This window comes from Leptosomus discolor, chromosome 4, assembly GCF_034619465.1.
Source record: "Leptosomus discolor isolate bLepDis1 chromosome 4, bLepDis1.hap2, whole genome shotgun sequence".
NCBI classification, from domain to species: domain Eukaryota; kingdom Metazoa; phylum Chordata; class Aves; order Leptosomiformes; family Leptosomidae; genus Leptosomus; species Leptosomus discolor.
In genome coordinates, this window is record NC_141394.1 from 53,064,177 (window position 1) to 53,085,393 (window position 21,217).

Consider the following 21,217-nt stretch of genomic DNA (forward strand, 5'->3'; position numbering starts at 1 on the left):
CAGAAAACAACCGGACTGTGTGGGCTCTTGTTTACTTCATTGCTGGGGTCCTGTGCTCTTGCCCTCTTGGGAGAGCTCTTGCCTTCTTTTCGCTGTTGCTGTCTCTCAGGCTGTTGATAGCATCATTAAGCACAATAACACAGTTTATTAAAAATAGCGGTGAATTACCAATTGCAGCAAAAATCAGATACGAATCTGTAATGTTCCAAGCAGTGCAGGGTTCTTGTCTAACTGCATTGCCAATCTAACCAATAAGATACAGCTTTTAAGTTTTAAATGCAGGGCTATTTTAAATCAATATTCAGTATATCCTTGTTAAATGCTATTTTGCAACACTGTCTGAGACAGTATCTACCCTCTAAAGCAATTTTATAAACGTATTAATAGTAACTATAAGAGAAATCTTAGCCTGCTTTTACTTCTGTGTAAAGTACTAAATAAACTTTTAGATGTGGTTTAGGTAGTTATGAGTATGCTGTATCTGATGGTGATGTACGATGAGGCAAGCTCTCGTTAGTATCCGCACGTAAGAAAAAAATGTGTGAATCCTACACCTAAAACCTTAATTGAAGTTAAAGGTTTCTGGCCTGCATAGACCACCGGTATCATCTAAAGAAGAAAAACGAAACAAATGTTTAAGCCATTGAGCATCCCACCCACGCTTCCACTCATTAGTTCCACTCAGCCCCCACTAACTGTTGTGCATCAGCAGTGCACTACGACCATCTGGCTAACCCCAGAAAGACTTGTGGGCAGCTTATCTTCAAAGGTGAATACCGGCTTTTAGCAACAGCACTAACAGCTGTATCAAGCTGAAGAATGGAAAATAGATCTCCTAAGTTCATCTTCTTCCATAAAGGACCAAATGACCAGGGTTTGACAGTGCCATTTTAAATGAAGACACTTGGTCAGATTTGCATGTACTTCCCTGCCTCTTTGCAAAATGTGCTGTACAGCTGATTATACTTAAAGAGCACCAATTATGGCATGAATCTATAGGATATATCAGCAGATGGATATTTTTTCCTTGCCTAGTGGAAATGAGGAATACTGTATGGAGATAAAAGGTGGGAAAGTTAGTGTAAGAGTTTGTATGATCTTCAGCTTTCTTTTCATAGTAAGCTCTACATAATTACTCCGAGCTGTTTGAAACTCTTTTTGGAGATGTCTCCTTTAACTCTTGCAAGTGTAGCTTTACGACATTTTAAAAAATAGTTTTGGACAGAGAGGTAGAATACTTTTATTTCAAATCAAGGCCATGTATCCCATCCAGCAATGAGAAGTGCTGCATTGCTTCTTGGGTTACTCTGTGTCTTCACTTCCTGCTTACCTGTTGTGAAACTAATGTGTTCCAGAAAGGACAGAGTTACTTGAGCATCTGAATTCCTACAGGGAGCATGATGGTGAAGTACTTTTAAATCGTTTTGACTCTACAAATGATGCAAAACCAAGCATAGGGAGGAAAGACCTATCAGGAAGCAGGCTGCTTCATTCATCACCATAGGAATGAATTGTGAACCATGCATACAAACTGAGATTTGATTCTTTCTGCCTCTTGGCCATGGTATTATTTTTTCCCATTCATTTTATGTGAAACAGGAAACTACTTTTCCCTTAAGAGAGCACCTTCATGTCGTCTGCTTTGTTAAACGATTCTGTAGGATTAATTCTCTGTATGAAAGTGTAGCCACAATAAAGGTGCTGAATGCATACTTTCCACTGGCAAAGAATAAGGATCCCGCAGAATAGTAATATTTAAAATAAAAATAAAAGGAAAAATGCTTCTCACTTTTTGAAAGGCAGTCTCACTGTTATCTGCATATGTATGACTGTGGTATCATATGGTCCTGAACGGATCGTAGCGCTGTGAGCTCGCAGTGGTTTTACAATTGTCTGGTCAGCTACCCTGCAGAAGTGTACATGCAAATGTAAAAATGTTCTTTGTACAAATGATGTTTCCAGTGACAAACTTGCAGATAGATCATTATACAGGCAAGGTTACTCTTTGCACATAACCAAGAGGCAGAAAAAGAAGATGAACTTTGATAATACTTTGCTAAGTGATTCTTTTCATGTCAACCTAATCCCTTTCTTCTAAGCTCCATTATTAGCCATACACATGGCAACTACAGATAGATGACCATGTGCTAAGAAGATAAAGGGCAGGTAGAAAAAATTTCTCTGATCTTTTCTTATCCCCCCATCTGCAGGGTGTCCTGGAAGACACAGATGGAATAAACAAAATACACAGATTCACTTTCAGACTGGCTTTCTGCAATAATGACTAATCACCAGGCTCTTACTGGTGTTTTCCAAAGAAACCATGCCTAGCTCACATATCCAAATTCAGTATCTTCTGCTGCAATAGCACACTTTTTTTTAACCAAGGATACTCTTCCCCCAACCCTTCAGTAACTAGCCCCGGTGCCTTTTAGACAGATTGAACAACTGTCACACTGACAGCCTTTTAACTCTACATCATCCTCCAGCATCACTTGTTCTCCCATCACTCCCAACCCCACTTCATTATATAAGACCCTAAGACCCTCCCTCTCCTTGTTTGCTTTGTAAAGATGAATCATGAACTGAACCCAGCTGCTCCTCGTTTCTGAGGTAGTTGCTGGCATTTCTACAGCTGCTTCAGAGATGGGCTGAGGTTTTAAATGGCTGGTGGTTGGGATGGGTTTTCTTTCCCCTCTGTGATCAGTTTCTGACCTGGTGCACTGATATCTATTGGCAAAGCAGTGAGTGTCTCACTAACGATGCGAAAATACCTTGATTCGAAGTACCGCTTCTTTTTCTGAAAGCAGGAAGGGATTCATCACAGCTGTAGCAAAAAGGTACAGGTTAATGGCTGGGGTTTATTGTGAAGTGTATATACTAATTTGTAATCAGACACATGTGGCACGTTCATTCAAGAGGTTAACTTGCAAGCATTTTTATTACTTCAACTTGCTTTAGCAAGCTTTTTGTCACCATGTAGAAACAGAAGAGGCCATTGAACTTTATTTGGTTAACACTGGGGAAATTGCTCTCTGGTTATCAATATATGCTATGAGGTTTAAGTTGCATAAAATATGAGTTGAAAGAGCTACATCAAAACTGCAAAGCCAAGCAGTCAAAAGATCAATTTAAAATTACCTAATTTGGTTTCTAAGTGCATACTTGCTGTGGTGCTCGCTAGTGATTTATGGATGCATTTTGTTTATTTTCTGCTTCATCCTTGCTCAGAACACTTTACAAAAATACTTTAAGCTGTTTAGTATGAAATCTTGTTTCACATCAGTACTTTAGAGTAGAGATAGCTACTTTGGCAGGGGGTTCTGCTGCACTGCTAAAAAAGTGCATCCTGTTTACTGGAGGGAGGCCCAGGATTCTGTGGACTAAAAGTCAAGACTGTCAATACAGATTGAATGCAACAGGCATATTAAATCTTCTAAATAATTCTGTATTAGTAATGGCTTGTGCTCTGCTGATTTAGAATATTGACAAATCTGTTGTATGGCTCTATATCCTTGTTCAGCAGAAATCTTGGCCAGAACATGAGATGCTGCAGGGCTGGTTATGTGAAGAAACTTTGCTTATCTAGAACTACGTATGCAACTGCTGTCTTTGTTTAACTTTGTGAAAATAAAGATAGGTTAGCCTTCGTCTGGAGACAGGATCCCCGATTCTCCACGAGTCTTTCATTCTTGAAGCCTAGATCCCAGGGAGGTCATTGTGTAAAAGCCACAGGCAGAGCTTTTGGGAGGGGTCACATAATGTGGTTAGCGTGCTGTTACACCTGAATGCAAGCTGGTCGACAAAACTACAAGTGTGCCTTGTAGGCTCAGGCTGATGTCTGCCTGCTTTGGGGGTGGGAAGTGGGAGAACTGCGAAGAGCAATGCTCTCATGGTTCCCTGGCCTGACATAAGGGAGAATTAGCTCTACACCTTTGCTATTTGAGTTCTGGATTTCTTCTGCCTTTGTTTTGTGGTGGTGTTGGGTTTTTTTGGTTTTTTTTTTGTGGTGTTTTTTTTTTTTTTGAAGTAGGGCATGTTTGGTTGTAGGAGTTAACCGTTCCTAAGGGAACGGTATTTGGGTGAACACAGCAGAGGTAAGCATGCTCTGAGAAATGGCTTTGGTTTGAGGGAGTTACTGAATAGCAAAATAAAGAGCTGCCACGGACAGGTTTGTGGAAGACCTATATGCCATGCTCAGTTACAATACAAAGGATCAGAGAAAGTCAGAAAGGTGCATTAAAGACCTGTTGCCTCTTTTTGTGTGTTAACTGAAAGGTATTTGATACACTCAGTTTTTATGGCATTGACAAGAGGGAGATGGCCACAGATTTAAATACCACAACAGAGTCAGCTGACTGCCAATTCTACCAGTTTGAAAAATTAATGCTGATAGTGAAGTGCAACAAGTTTACCGAGAAATTCTGATAAGGGAAGAAGGATTTTTTCCTTTGAAATACCTAAGTCTCTTGTCTTGTGGTCTATTTTTTTTTTCCCCTCTTAACACCGCTGTGTGTTGCTGTGTCTGCTTTGGAAATGAGAAGAGTAAAATGCATGTTCATACAGGAAGTCACAAGGTAGCTTAGGTACAAGCATTTTATCTCAAAGACATACTTCTATTGACTTTAAGTGATTACTACCAGTTTTCTATGCATGTGGCCTTAGAAAGGAATATTTTCTGCAGATCTCTTAATTCTTAATGGCTTGTGACTGTAATTTTATCTTCTTTTCTTTCCACAATAGAGCACAAAATTGTTGTTGAACTCCCAACATTTTTTGCACTGAATTATTGACAATACCTTTTTGTACTAGAAGCTTTCGAAGGAGTAGCACTTGTGTAGGCTGAAGTATTTCTTGAAATCATAGCAACGGTCTGATTTTGTATGTTGGTCTGGAAATGATCTGACTGGTGCTGAGGGCAGGCACCTTATCCTCCTTCATTAGAGTTGAAAAAGGAGTGTGTACTGCTTGGTTTTAGGATGGCATCTTTTTAACTTTCACATCGCTCAGAATATCTTTTATTTTCCCCCAATAATTGTGAACATAGTCTAGTAGCATCTTTAGTCACTGTCTGTGAACTCACTGCTTTGTGATAATTTAAAAGATAAAGGAAAAGGAATTCTTTAGTAGGTAAATGAGTGTTTTCTATGAAGTAAATCTATGAAAAAAAGACTTTCAGTTCTGGATCATTTAAACATGACTTGGTCATTCACGTATTTAAGTTGTTTACGAACCAGTGGAAATTTCATTGCAGTGTATATATATATCTAGGTCACAACATAATGGCACTCAAGTTTCTCTTCTACTTGATTACTTTTAAACACTTTAGCTAGTTTAAGGTCCTAAAAGTTACTTTTTGAAGTATGTTTTAACGGTCTCATTTTTCACTGTTTGAAACTTTACCCAATGAATGACAATATTGTAAGAAGTAGTGATTATGTATTAGTCTTACCTATAAGCACAGTGTAAAGTAAATCCATAGGGATATCTGGTGCAACTTGTTGCTTACTGTCCATGCATTTGTGTGAATCATATCGAAGTAAAAGTCTTCCTTTCTCCGGACGTATGCCTCCCTACTTTAGGCAAAATCACCACTGGGGAAAAAAGGGAATTAATCTCCAATATCAAAACATAAGTAGTTGTGCTCTCAAGCACAGTGTGCATCTGACTAGTGGGTAATTCTTAGCTAAATGCCTACTTGGGAATATTGCAGAAAAAGGCTCTTCAAAAACCACCAAACTGTGCAAATGTACTCAGATTCTCCTATTTTTGAAATAAATTACTTCCATGTGTGTTAAGAGAACCATTTCTAGGTGGACCTCCTGAAGTTATTCCAGTATAATTAACTTCCAACTTATATAATACAGTAAAAATATCTCATCTGCTAGTACATGTACAAACTGACCCAGAATTGCACATTCAGGACCACTTTATAAGGAAAACTTGGTTGAGCAAAGAGAAACAGATGTTTCCTGCCTAGCAGCATGAAGCGAGTTAGTGTGTTGTAAAGCCAGCTAAAGTTAGTGAAAGGACATCCAGGATTGTAGTTGCTATGATATTCTCTCCAGGCAGCTTCAGAACTAAAGATTTTGATTTTCAGCAGCTTTAGAAGGGGGGCCAACATGTACTGTAGATGCAATTGCTAAAGCAGAATGAGAGAAGCGAAACGAGGTTTACTAGGTCAGGAATAGGCAACAAGTGACTCCGAGTACATGGAGGTTTTGGTCTTGGTTAGTGTCAGTCCTTGGGGGTGCCCACCTCACCAGATGGCGGCATGGCCTCTTGGGTTGCACCGTAGCTTCAAGCACAGTGTCTCAGGTACCTGTGCTGTCAGGATGCTGTGTTGTGGTGGCTTGTCAGCTGCCAGTACCTAAGTCAACTTACTTCAGACTGCCTTGTGTGTCTCTCCCTGACCGGACATGTACTGAGAGCCCTTGAAAACCCAGACTAAGGAGTTTCATGGCCACAGAAACAATATTAGAATCTAAGGGGAAAAAAAATAATGCAAAAGGCCACCTGTTTCTCCAAAAAAAAAAAATAAAATCTCGGCTTCATCCATGCTATATGCAAACAGTGAGTGGTGCAGTCTCGAGCTCTTTCCTGAAGGCATCATACAGGAGGCTGTTTGCTGCAAATGGAAAAATGAATGGAAATATAGTGGGCAGATCAGCACCCTATAATCACTGTTTGAGCTGATTTCTAATGAGTTTGGTATTTGTGTCAATCTTCTGTTCCCACAAGGCTTCCTGAGAGAGACTTTGCAAAGTGAAACCAAGGAAAAAAAAAAAAAAAAAAAAAAAGATTACTGAAAGCCTATGTGTGTGAGGGCTTTTATCTAGTGATTGATGGTATGGCTTGCGATTATGCTTTGAAAATGGTGACAAGAAAAACTGATACGGTGGTTTTCTTGTATGGTCTCCATCCAGAATAAAGAGTAATCTACTTTGACTTTTTGGTATTATTTTATTGGAAAAAAACTTTCACTTTTATAAAGCATTCAGGCAACTATTACTTTCATTGACGTGGTTATTTCTGGTTTTAAGAGCTGAGCAATATGTACATGGGGAAAACTGTACATTGCAACTATGCTATGTTGAAATGAAGTCTGACATAGGGATAAAATTAGGGGTTATTTTGTTTGTTTTATCTGTGAACACTGGAGTGCTTTTTCTTTAGTCATGCTACACTGCATAAGGAAGAAGAGGTTACAGTTGGGAAATTGCTTAGTGGGATCAAGAGACTGGGAAACAGTTATTTTTAGACTTAAGTTTTTTGTTTTTTCAATACTTTGTCTGGGCAAGAAAATGGGAAATGGATTGAACACTAGGGATTCACAAAGAGAGGAGGCTGCTTGTAACATCCTCATGGGACTGATGAAGTTTTGTGAATTGCTACCACTCATTTTACTTATTTGAGTTTCCAGGCAGGGAAGACCAATAGATATGAATGTACTTTTAATGGGCTGCAGCTCTCCACTGCTGTTACCCGCTATGTGCATATGACCTTGAGGTCTCCCACCCCTGTAGCAGGGAGATAGTTACATCTGAGTTAGCTGCTCCATGCAACTCCAGAACAGTGTTCTCTGGCAGATTTCTCTTTCAACTATCAATTAAACTGGTGGGAGCAGATGGGGCATCTTTTCAAATTATGGAGTAAGGAGGGAGCAAATGGCAGGATGGGGAAATACAGACCTTCATTTCTAACCCTGTCTTTTCAGTAGTGCAATGAGCAACAGCAGACAGCAGTTCTTAATTTATGACAACAATAGTAAGTTTGAAATGATGCAAATACAATAAAACTTTCTTACAGCTAACTAATACTTAGAGAAAACCAGAGGAAAGAGCATTGTCTGTTAACTTCAATTTCCAAACCTTGAGCTATTTACTGTGATTGCACAGCTACTTCTTGTTCTCAGAAGAACAACCCTGTGTACCGTTAAGGTAGATGCATCACAGTCTGTTTTTATGATTCTGATTTTCTTCAAGTCAGTGACTGAAGACATGGGTGGCTATTGTTGGGAAAAGCTTGAAGTTGGGAAAAGCTTGTATTTGGTTGAAATGCACTGTGCTTTCTCCTACAGGTTTGTTCTCAGGAGTTCCTGTGATGTATAATCTTAGTATTGATATAGCTGTTACCTTGACAGGTTGGTGGTGGCTCCATTTAGAAAGCCATCCTTTCTCCAGCCACAGTTGGGGTAACTTTGGTGCTCTCCAGCTATTCTCTGCTCCCATTTTCTAGGGTGTGACAGCTCTTCTTTAGTGATTTCAGAGCTTATTTCTGTCTTTTGATTCCTGAAACTTCTTGAAGCATTTGTTACTTCTGCCCATAAGCCTGATGAGAAGGCATTCCTAAAATACAGGCAGAAGTAATTTATTGAATTCTTAAATATTCCAGTGAGTCTTCTACAAACTTCTTTACCTTGGCATGATAAATACATATATAACTAGAAGGAAAAGTCCCCAACTGAACTGTCCTGGGCTGTCTAGTGACCAGTGCACACTGAGGCTTGTATATTACTTCTCAGTGGGCTGTGCAACAGCTGTGTTAGAACTTCATTGCTCCTGGGTGGGATGTGTGTCATCAACCCTGATGACAGAAAAGAAACCTTAGGTTGTCAGTATTGCTGCTGGTTGCTTTTGTGGAGGTAGGGTTACAAGCCTGATTCCACTTGAAACTGGTGGCAGTGGGTGTCCATGGGAATGGGGTGAGGGAGTTGCCCAGAGCATGGCTCAGCTCTGTGAGGTGGCTGCTGTCCAGTCCTCCTTCCTGTGCAAGCTGGGGCACAAGGGGCTAGCATCAGGCATCATACCAGCCCAGCACACAGCGATCCAGGAGCAGAGAAACTCTTCCAGCAGCTTGTGAGAGCTTGCCTGTGAAGGACAAATACAGTGGTGGGAGGAGGAAAGGGCTGTCTAGCAGAAACTTTGCTTTTAGAAAGGTATCAGTGAAGGAAATTAAAGTTTCATATTACACAGGGCACATGAAATCATCTAGTTAGTTCTATGCGCCATCCGCAGTGTACATCTCTAGAGCCATCAGAGTTCTGGTCACTTAACCTGGTATTGATCCTGCATTATTTGGGAACAGTTTAAACATGCAATGGAGAGCATTACATTTGTGACAGTTACAGAAGTCCTTCAACAGATTACTGCAATTAAATGAAAACTACTGCCACTTAATCTAGTCACAAAACTGCAAAATTATTCCAATACTTATCATAATTACGATGACATTAAGTCATTCTGTTTGTTTTTGTTTCTTTGCAAATGAAATTGAAGTATCATATCCTACGAAGATGGCACATCTAGCTGCGTGACTCCCAGGTGCATGAATTCTGTTTGTCTGCTAATCCCTTGCTGCCTCTGGGCTCTTTGGCAGCTAAGCATTTCCTGGGGTGCGCCGTAATAACAGGCAGCTGTCCTGTCAGCTCCACTGAAAAAGGACATAATATGGCAGACAACGTTCACTTTTTCCGAGACCTGTTTCTTGCAGTTGTCCAAACTGATTCCAGTAACAGCTCTTAGCTAATGATGTTGTTTGTGTAGAACCAGGATGGATTCATAGGGAACAAACTTACAAATCATCTGCTGCAGAGGAGGCAGCGTGCAGTAGTTTGCGTTTGAAACAATTGTAAGGAGTCAGTGTGTTTGCATGGAAAAATGGCTGTTTATTTCAATACAGATTAATTTTCCCACAAAGTGTTATCTGCCACAAGACTCTGCAATGTTGAACAGACCCTTCCAGATTCTGGCTTTTCATCTCTGCCTCGTTCATCTCGTTGTGCTGGAGATTGGAAATGAAGAGCGTGTCTTATGAGGTGTTGAGTTTTCTGGATATCATTTGGCTTAGCGTCTTGCTGGAGTCTTTGGTATCTCCTCTGAGATGCTAAACACCCTCAGCAACCCCTGAGAGAGCTCAGCTTTTTTGTCCGTAACGGAAGTTAACTTTAATGCCCACGATGGCACAGAGCACTCTGTGCTGGGACATACCTCAGCTGCTATAATTTTGGTTTGAACTTCTCTTCTTGAACCACCCATGTGAAATAGGAGGTGCTCAAGGCTAATTAGAACAGTTTAATGCTTTGATATGTCTAGATGTTAAGTGTTATGAGGAGATGCTGTTTCAAAAGGTGAAGTACTCTGAAGTTAGCCATCCTGGGTTTGATGTTGCATGGAATCCATCCTTCGGTTTATGGATGTTAAGTAGCTAATCCTGATTACAAAATTTATTCCCAAGTAAATCCTTGCATTAAAAAAGCAGTCTCTGTATCTGTTTTCATCCACAGACACAAACAAAAGTCTTTTAAGTGAAGAAATTGCGAATTATCTGCAAAACATATTTCTACATCCCAGTCTATCTAGCTGTATATACTTCTCTAAATTTAGCTATATTCTTTTGCACTGAAGTGAGTTAGGCTTGCATTATCCCCTGGGCTGTACGCAGAGGCTTGTAAAGTTATATCTAAGTCCGGCTCATCTCCAGGGCTGCAGTGTAACAACTGACTTCTTAGGACTGCACATGGATAAACTACTGCTTTAAGTACCCTTGGGTCATCAGGATGGAAACTACCTCATAAACTGTTGCTCACTGTTTATCCTTAGATCAGCTTTTCTGATGTTTGCACTTTTATTAATTTACTGCTCTTCTCTATGTGTAATGTGTAGAATGGTATTCAGTGTCGCTGTAAGCTACAGTTGTGTAGTATCTGAAGTCAGTAAAACTATGATGTTAGCCCTGTAGCTATTCAGCAGTAAAGCAATTCACTTCTTTGGAAATGAAGCCTATCTTCACATGGAATTAACTTGTCTTTCCCTAACGTGGACTTGATTTTGTCCTGGAAAGTTAAGAAAAAATGAAGCAAAATGTTTAGAACTACTTCTACTTTCTTTACTTCATTCCTCCCAACATAAGTTAACTAGTGCTCAAGGTTTAGAAAATAGACACCTTGTAATCATACCTGTGGGCAGGATATAATTCACAAGGGGGAGAGGGTGGGACTTCAGCCAGATCTGACAAACTGGTATAGAAGAGAAGAGCAGCTGACTTGCCAGCTACTGAAGTCCTTGAAGTTGATTTAATCCTGATGTCAGACACTCGTTCCAATGTGGGCTAGCAGCCCATAATGTAAACTCTGGGGATGAAACTGAAATTGGTGGTCACTTGTATGTCTTGCGGCATGAGAGCAAACTTGTGGTTAAAGCGTCTGTCGGGGGATTAGGAAGGTCTAAAGTTGAAAGCAATGATCTTCTAGGAAAAAATAACAAGCATGCTCTTAGTAGAAAACATGTATAGCTGCTCTGCTAAACACTGGCAGTACGTATAATCACCTTATAATGAATGGATCATTACACCCTTGGGTGGTGTAACGTGACTCTCCTGGCTTCCATGAAGCAACACCAGTCTACGCCACCTGAAGTCCCAGTCCATTGCATACACTCAGTGTGGGTCTGGTGTGGGCTGGGGGGCAGGTTTCATCTTTCTAATAGCAGTGCAGCAGGCTACCCGTTCTAACAGTATCCTTGTCTGATCAGAGACTGCAAGGCAACATAATCTATTTTTGGCTAAGAAAGATGCCTGATAGTAGCTCTCTGGTTCCCAAAGAGCCCAGTGATAGGATAGTGAAGTTTTGAAGCTTGGGGCATATCCTCCCATCATGTGGACAGCAGACAGCCTTTGAATTCTGCTTGTAACTCTGCCCATGGCTCAAATGTGAAGTTGAAACTCCCTTTTTTGGGAGTTGTTTTCTACTTTGTTTTGTCAAACTCTTGGAAGAGCTGAAAAACAACTTAGGAAAATAATATACCTGAAGCTGCCTTAACTTTGGTCTCGGTATGGAACGAGGCCAAGGAGATACTAGGTGCCTCAAATTTGCATGCTTATTCTGAGTCAGTATAAAATCTGCTTAATAACATGGGCTAAAACCTCTCTGTGCTTCAATCTTGCTCCTGTGTGAAATGGTGATCTCTGGTCCTCACCTTTGCAGTTTAAAGTTCATGGAGACCTCTCGGTGAAACATGTGATGCTACTGTTACTGGCTCCAATACCTTGAAGGACAAGTGGGGAGCAGCTCAGATGGACTTCTTGGGCGTTCCTCCTCAGCAGAGGAGCTGACAGTGGTGATGACAGTGAGTTTGAGACTGAGAAACATAGAATAAGGATTTCTTTGCTTTTTAGTTTCTTGTCCTGGTTTTGTCTGGAATAGAGTTAATTTTCTTCCTAGTAGCTGGTGCAGTGCTGTATTTTTGATTTAGTGTGACAATAATGTTGATGACACACTGATATTTTAGTTGTTGCTAAGTAGTGCTTATCCTAAGTGAAGGACTTTCCAGTTTCCCATGCTCTGCCAGCAAGCGGGTGCACAAAAAGCTGGGAGGGAGCATGGCCAGGACAGCTGACCCAAACAAGCCAGAGGGCTCTTCCATACCATAGACCGTCATGCTCAGTGTATAAACTGGGGGAGTTGGCCGGGGTGGGGGTGGGGGGAGGGCGGATTGGTGCTTGGGCATCGGTCGGCATTGTGCATCACTTGTCTTTTCTTGGGCTTTATTTCTCTCTCTTTTTGTTGTATTCCTTTTTGTAACTATTATCATTATTATATTTTATTATTTTTGTTGTTGTTATATTTTATTTTAGTTTAGTTATTAAACTGTTCTTATCTCAACCCTTGAGTTTTACTTTTTTTCTGTTTCTCCTCCCCATCCCACCAGGACAGGGAAGGAGTGAGCAAGCAGCTGAGCAGTGTTTAGTTGCTGGCTGGGGTTAAGCCATGACATTTGTTGTGGCTATTCATGCATAGGTGTTGGTCAAAGTGCACCTTGGGCTTTTAGTATCCTCTCCAACTACCCAGCGAGACTGCATACTCTTGTTAATTTATTGATATAGTGTTCTGTGGCTCTTATGAAATAGTGAACACATTTTAGCTTGTTTGCAAAGCTTCCAATGGAAAGGGTAGATCCAAAGAAACTGTCATGCACTGAAGTGCATGGGTCTTGTTTCAAGTATGCCAGCCAAGTTTCATTAGAAGCAATTGTCTTGCCTTTAGCCATTGTGTTTTCCAGACTATCCCTTTAAAACATATGTGTAGTGCTGTGTTTCCTCAGTGCATTTTCCCCAGATGAAATTAAAAAAAATTTTATATCAGCTGAGTCTCACAGCTGTAAGAGAGGACTGAGATAAAAATAAATGACTGCATCTACTGTGAAGATTTGTTACAGAATAGAGCTTTCTGTCATGTATTGGAATATTGTATGAAAGCTGTGAGCAGTTGTGATACTGCTAACATAAATTTTTCCCTTCCAAATCATACTGTTGAAATTGAAATTCAGAACAGAACATAGCCCAGTGCCCTAATGACCAGTGTGTCACAGCCTCCAGCAATCAAAGGGTTAAGCTTCAGTCCAAAGACAGCACCTGCAATGGCAGTGCCATCTGCCATAGCACTGGGTGACTTGGTGCTGGTGTAAAGGGAAGAATGATTATCTAGGGAAATCGCCGTGTTTAACAGTGCCCACAAGCCTCTGGGGGATGCTTTATCTGGCAGCACCCTGTTTAGTTTGCGGGTGCTGAGATCATTACATCAACAACCCTGCAGTTCTGGCGGGCAGCGCTTGCTGGTGGTCTCTCTTGAACTGCCTTGTCTGCGTGTTTCCAGCTGTTGACTGCATTAGAGACAATTGAAAATTTATGGACTCTTTCCAAATATTACTTATCCGTGTAAGACACTATTCTGGTTGCCAGAAAGATATACTGGGATCATGAACAAATAGAGATATGGTCTGTGCAAATGGGATGGGAGATTTCCACAAACCAGAGGGTTTTTATCAAGATGTTGTCTATACACTATTGGGGAATACCCATATTATAATATAAACTGGGATATTAATGGACTGTGTTGCAGGGATGCTGGTAGATAATATTTAGAGTCAGCTGGCTGGCCATTGGTGTTTGAGGTTACTGGTTCTTATTTGTTTTTATAGTCCACCCTGTGGACTACCCAGTTACAAGGACATTCTTTAGACAGCAGAACTGTTCAAAAGCCCTCTTGACCAAAAAAAATGATACTTCTATCAATGTTTTCCCAAATGCACAAAGCATTTTGCCTTCTTACAATAAACAAAAGAACATTTGTATTTTTCTGGTTTCTGGGCTTTTGTGAAGCCTGAAGGCTTCAACACATGCTGGAAGTTGCAAAATGATCCTGTGCTTTGATTCAACGCCACTTTATAAAAGCAGACAAATAAAAAACTGGTCCTTGCAGGATCTGAGGAGGATGCAGACCTCCTCTTTTCTGTCTAACAGGTTCAGGCATCCATTATCCCAGGCTTTAGATTCCTGCTTGTTAGGATCTGAGTTTGGGAGAAAAGGTGTAGCCTTTGAAGGCTTTTTGACATGTTAGTTCTGGTCTGAGCGCTCTACAGTTTTTTAGGATGGTGGCCCCGGTTGTTTCAAGCACTCTATCTAAATTGCCACTTGCCAGTTGATGGAAGCCAGAAATAACACTTTACTGAGTGAAGTTGCTGGAGAGATGTTTCACAGAAGGAACTGCCTGATTTCAGCTCTCCTGCTATTCCTCTCCAATTAGCTGGTTTCAGCATCAAAAGTAGCATGAAACTGCTGAGCCAAATTTATCTGCCTGTGTGCATCCAAATACATGTAGCAGTCTGGTATCTGGCACTAGGACCTCTAGGCCAGCAGTTTAAAAATGGCAGTAACAAAAAGAGTATGTCACAAGAGAATGATGGGACTTCTAGTCCTTCAACTTTGCACATTTTGATAAGGACAAGAGAATGCATTATAAGAAAGACTGTGGAGTGAAGGTCTGTGCAGGATGGGATGCTTCCCTGGATCACTCAGTAGTTAACTTGAAATGCAGAACTACATGGGTTATACGGATTTAAAGTGGTTGGAGGTGTTTTGCTCTATCACAGAATAGAGAAACAACAAGCTAGATCTATGTAATACCACCTCTGATACTGGTAAATGTTCAAAACAGTTCTAGTAGGTTTTGTGCAAACCCAAGGTGCTCTAAAGAAAGCTAACCGCACTATTTCGTCTAAACTTCCCTGCACAGATAAGGCCTATGATCTCCCGCCACAGCTTCTGAAAGCCAACTGTGTTCAAACACATGCACTGCAACCTGTTTGGACTCATCTCAGGCTCTGGCTGATGTTGATGGAGCTCTGTGTGGAGAGCTGATAAGATATGTCAGTCTCTTGTCTCCCTGCTTTACATCTGAATGCATGTGGTAAAGATTGCTTGTAAGGCTATGGAGTGCATTTGATTTTCCCAGATGCTTCCCAGCAAGACTAGAAGGGAGTAGAGATGTATCACATCTCCTCAGCACTGCTGCTGAAGGCCCCCAAGAGTTCGTAAATAGGTGAACTCACCTGAGACAGGCCTGGACACAGCATTGAGGTAGGAGTCTTGTGGACTTCTACCTGGGTGGAAAAAACATCCAGTAAGCTTTTACAAGCTGAAACTACTGTTTGCTATGAGTGTTCTGCAGAGCTGTAATAGTACTGTGCCTCACAATTACCCAAGATGACCAGTAAGTCAATTGAGACACAAAAAGCACATGTGTGACTTGAAATTACATCACTCCAGCCACAGAGTAGAAGCTGGGATCTGGATCTGAATGTAGGAGCTGTCGTGCCTCTGTTGCTTTTATCACCAAGTTGGCTGAATTGCCACCTTTATTAACTGTGTGCTATATACAGCGTGTATGCATATATGTCACTGAGGAGAAAGTGGAAAGAATGAACTGCATTTCCATCTCAATTAATTTTGCTGGTAGGTCTGATATAACCCCCTGAAATTCAGGATCTAAAAAACAGTGAAGGCTGTATCAACATCTAGAGTAAGAGGTAATTTTGCTGCTATAATGAAATCCGACTATTGGAATAAAGTCTCAAAACAGTACTGAAGTATTTATTAAATAATATCTATCACCTAATGATGAATTCATTTTCAGTTAATAACAAGTCTTTGTGAAGTATAATGAAAAATACAGTGCCATGCATAGTAAACTGGCCTCTGTTTTCTTTGACAGCACGCCAGTTCCTCAGCTGCAGCACTAGTATACTATTCATCTCCATAAAGGGCTCTTTCAAAAGCATTATTAAACAGCAGGAAGGAATGGTGTATGACAGCTTCATTAGTCACTAGGAGCCAAACCTGGCCACTTTCTGCTGGGAATTATTAGCACATTCCAAAACATCCCTGGGTTGATGGCATCCAAATTTTTTTTTCCCCACATTTTTGGAGTGTGGCCAAATCTCAGTTTGAAAATCCTGGAATGGCAGTTGTACTATCAAGTCCTCTCTGGGTGAGAGTAGGCTCTATTTGCATGGAAAACATGAACTTCCCAGTCTAAGGAGTCCAGAAATATTTGCAGTAGACTATTTGGTTTGAAATACACAGATATAGGAAGTTCTTCTCTATAAATGCAGAATGCGATCTTGCTGGAACTCAAAAGCCCCAGCACCATCACTGCAGGCAAGCCCCTATGTACCAGATACAAATCTTGAAGATTTTTTTCACATTTCTGTGCTGTGTTCACAGAAGGTGCATCCAGCAGGCAGGGTCCCCTGATACGTTAAAGGTGCTCATGGTCCCACTGAGACCAGTAAATGCGAGGTTCTGGGCTAATATAGTGCTTCAGGCTTTATTATTTTGTGAGGCGCTTTGGAATCTTGCTCAACAAGAGTCTAAGCTACGGGATAAACATGAGGTGCAGAATCAAGCTCTTGCATAAATCTGCTGTATGGTTTGTTGCTCTTTTGAAAATATCACAGGCTGTTTGTAAAGTGAATGAACTGTCTAAAAAAAGTAAAACGAGCAAAGCCTGTGAAAATCCTGCTGTTAGCATGAATGCTTTAGCTATCTTTGATTCCAAGAAAACACCACCTAAAAGCCAGTTCTTTGGTACTGAGGCTTCACTGAACAGTAAAGTCCAGGGAATTGATGGAACTCGTATTAAAAACACTGTATACAAAGAAGTGTTTTAAAGTCCAGCTGTTATTAATTTCCTGTATATTTGTAAAAATAAAATTATCTCTTAATACATAGTTATTTATGCTTTTCTACCCACATGGAACCTTCTGTGAATATTTTACCGGTAACGCCATTCATAATTAACAGCAAGCCAGCAAACGCCTGGTGCTTGAGTGATGACTTAATGTACACTTGCAAACTTAGCCAAGACCCTGGTGTGACTAAGCCAAATGCAGGAGGGGAGATTGTGCAAGAGCGTGCCTCCTCATGCTATTTGAAATCCTCACTGTTGCTATCTCTATCAGTGTGACCATCCTGCTTGGACTGCTTGGTGGGCTCAAGCCCAAGCAACAGACTCACCTCAGAGTCCCTGGAGGCTCCAGCTCTTGCTGAGCTCCCCTTGCACTGTACGCTGGGCCATTGTATTTGCACAAGCGTGCAGGCTTCAGCTTTGGTGTCTCCTCTTGTCAGTAACAGCTCAGATCCTTCAATGCAGAGAAGATCACAGGAGGCAATTCTCTTCCAACCTTTTATTTTTTTTTTTATCATAGAGTATTTGGTATAAGAGTCAGTTCTCATGATTCTTGGGGGCTCTTCCTCGTTCGTGCTATCACAATGATAGCCTTGAAGTTAATGTGCGTTGGCCCACAAGCCTTGTAAGTGGTTTACTGGTAACAATAGCCACAAAGCCACAACTGAAAAGCTGTGTGCTTAATCTACAGGATTAACACAAACAAGATGTCCTTGAGCAGGATAGGTTTACAGCAGTCTAGCAGGAGTCATTTTCTCCAAGAACAGAAAACAAAACCTTCACAGCCTATGCCAGGGGAGACAGGAGCAGAGCAGACTCCCAGGGTGACTGTCAGCAATGGGCTACTGGCTCTCCCTGCTGCTAATCCAAACGAGCCGCTCTCCGTTTTGGTAGCACGCGCAGCACGCGCGCGCGTGTGTGTGTGATTCTACGATGAGGAATCATTTCCAGTTCTCTAAAAGCTGGAGCCAGTAGATAGCCAGCTGGAGCTGCAAGTAGATTTTAGTGCTGTTTGGTGCTCTGAGGTGCTAGGGAGTAGATCCTGGGCATGGACTATGACATACCTCCCCCTACACGCTGAATTTGCAAATGTCCTTTCTGGCTTCCCTCAGTGTGTGAAAGAAAATCCCTGTTGAAAGATTGGATTTGCTGCTGGTGGAAATACTATTCTGCTACTGAGAACCAGAGGGCTGGAGAAAAGGGTGATGCCCACTTTTGAATGGCAGCTGGTTAACTCCATCTCCCACTGTGGCTTCCAGTTCTGCTGCAGCAATAAAAACACATTTCTTCCCACACCTCATATTCATTTCTTCCGTTGTTACTCTGCAGTTCATTTGTTCACCGGACTTTTGTTTGTGAAAATGTTTTCTTTGCCTTTGCCCATTTGTTCTTGCTGTTGGGCCCCACTGAAAGCCCTCTCTAAACATAATGGGGAGCCAAGGAAGGGAAAAATGTTTGATATTTTTGTACTGTTTCCAAAGCTACCACTTAGAGTGAGCTCATCTAAAAACTGGTTTAAAAGTATTAGATACTTTTCTAGTTCTCTCTGAAAAAGATACCATCTCTTGTTGATATTATTTGTTGACTTTTTGCAGACTCAGAAAGTTGTCCTGATTTATACTTTCAAGTCTGTCTATGCATCCAAGAGGACTAAAAAGTCTTCATTTATGAAAAATTGAAAGATTTTTTTTTGAGGTTAAAGGGAATCCTTAACAAGCATGAACTAAACATATTCATGCTCTCAAAAAAAAAAAAAAAAAGGTTTTACTGAAATACCATGTAAAGCACTAATTACATAATCATTCTTCACCAGTTGGAGGAAATATGCTTATTAGGAAAGGCAGTATTTACTGGGATAGCATGGGTTTAGAGCAGCTTCCCTAGTAGCTGCTTTCTGCAAGAATACAAAGGGAAAAGTGTGTGAGCATGAAACGTAATCCTACCCCAGAAGTTTTAGTGGACTCAGTGTCTACGCGCTGCAGCTTTGCAGGTGTGATGGCTAAATTAAGTTTCACAGCACTCCCTTGGGATGGTGCCCAGGGAAAGAATCCAGGCCCAGAGATTTGAAGCTAAATCCCTCTGAATAATTTTAAAAGCAGATTGGTGGCACTCTGGAGAATAGTGAAATGAAACAGGGGAGAAAGGCATGAGGAGTGCTGCTGTCCAGGCAGGGCTGAATCAGAGGGGTAAGGAGGGTATACCAGTAAAGAGGGACAAGACACAGTCTTGGGTTAACAGGTGACTTGGGTGATGTTAGGGAAAAGATTATCCACTTTTGTAATGCTAGGGAAAAGACTGATCACTTCTTAGTGCTGTGTGTAAAGGAAGATGGAGCAGTGGTGGGTGAAGAAGGCAAGTGTGGAAAGGTAGTGGGTTTCCCATAAGTGTTATACATCTTCCTGTTTCAGAAACTGTTTGTCAAAGAGATCAGCAGAATCCGTATACTCTTTTGAAAATGCTTCCAGCATTTGATACTGAACAGCTTTGTACAGTGAAATAGTACGTTACAAAACATTTTGACTTCCCTTGCTGTGTATGTTCCCCTTTCATTTACAGCTCTCTGTCCAACATAGCAATTACTACCTGTATCAGTTGAGTCTCAAGCAACAGTTGTGTAAAAATGTGCTTGTGAAGAATGTAGTGACCCTGGAGAGTCATCAGAATATTTCACTGGCTAGGCTTCAATAGACCTAGGTGCAGTTCTCCTTAATTTGAGTAGGAAGACCACATATTAGATCAATTTTAAGAAATAGCAAGAAATAACGTTAGAAATGTTGGTCAAGAAGGATCCCACTTCATTCCAGATATCTGGCAACATGACTTCTGAGCTGGGCTTATAGAAGATACAAGTACTAATTCTATGAAGGATTTCTCGCAGTTTCTGAAAGTCCCTATGTTGAGTTTGGACTCAGAATAATTTCTGATGAAGATTTTGCCTGATTTTGTCTGTCTTGATTCATTGATGTGTAATATGTTACCTGCCACACTGACCTATTAACCAGCCTTCTAACTGAGATGCCATAAGCACTTCTGCGCTATCGTATAACAGCTGTGAAAAATTTTGGCGCACACTAATTGCTAAAATAAGCACGTTGTCTCTGAAAAACACACTACTTTGAAGATCTGTCATCCCTTCACTTTTTTTAAGAAACAGTCAGCAATGACATCTCTCTGAGCATTTTATCCAGGCTGCAGGTTCACTATGCTGTACATTGTTTGGACACGGTTGCCTCTGAGCCAGCCCCAGGCACTATCACATCTCTGTCTCACGGCTGAAAATGCTGGTGAGACATTGAAGTAGTTGTGCAAGGGGTCAGCCCGTGTCCAGCATGACCAACCCTGCATTTGGGCTCATGAGGCTGGCTGGACTAGATAGTGCCCTGTGGAGTCACCTGACAGTTTGAGCCCCTCTCTAATATCCATATTACACAGATATTTTCCATTATGTGGAGCAGAAAAGCCTCTGCTCTTCTGGATAATGTAGTTGATTATTTCTGAATGATTTCTTCTCTGTCGGTTGTAAGGTTAACCAAGTATGCGATGACATCTATTTATTTTGAGAAGGCTTAGGAAGAGACTGGGGCCAGTACAGTAGCATCAGTTAATAGCACAGAAAATGAAGACTTGAGTGCAGTGCATCAAAGGCTTTGCTTCCACTAAGCTTTGCCAGTGCTTCACATGATCTTTCTGAGTGGAGAATGATGAATACATAATTTGAAGTGTGGGCCCAGTATCTATGTACAAGAATAAGCTCTCCAAGGCAGAAATGGCTTCTTGAGCCAAAATGACCTCTCAAACAAGAGTGCAGGGCTACTGTGCAAATGGGTGCCAGCTATCTGCTTCTCAGCTGGCAAATGTCGACTGTGCTTCAGGAGCTGAATGTTCCTCCCATGTAGTTAATTTCTTCCCTGGCAAAAAATGCTGATGTACAGTTTGATTTTAAACAATGAGAAGAATAATGGGAACTACAAAACAGTCAGAGGAGCTGAGTTTCCCTCACTTGGCTCAGTTCCTAGCCTCAGACATTGCACTGTAAGAAAAAAAGCCATCTTGATAGAGTTCAGGAGATACCCTGCCTGACACTTTTTCAGAGGCTGTCTGAGAGGTAGCTTGTGACTCCACCAAACCAGTGCTGCAAAGAGAGCATCTTTCTCTGAAATGGGAACAAGCTGCTTCACTCATAAGACATTTCTT